Here is a 221-nt window from a genome sequence, read left to right as displayed (position 1 = left end):
TCCAAGTAATAAAACAAGTTTTGGGGGTAAGTCAGTTTATTGATGTTATAACCCACCACCCAGACATATTTAATCACAGAGGACTTAAGGAATTCAGAATCCTTTCCAGAAACTGGAAGCAAGAATAAAAACCACTATGACAATACAAAACCATTGTAAATTTTTAGGTATTTTCCCTTCAATATTTTAATAAACATGATTTCTTCTGGCATGTGTTTAAT

The sequence above is a fragment of the Leptonychotes weddellii genome, chromosome 1 (assembly GCF_054177405.1).
Source record: "Leptonychotes weddellii isolate Sample4059 chromosome 1, ASM5417740v2, whole genome shotgun sequence".
Classification (NCBI taxonomy): domain Eukaryota; kingdom Metazoa; phylum Chordata; class Mammalia; order Carnivora; family Phocidae; genus Leptonychotes; species Leptonychotes weddellii.
Note: the sequence above shows the minus strand (reverse complement) of the source record.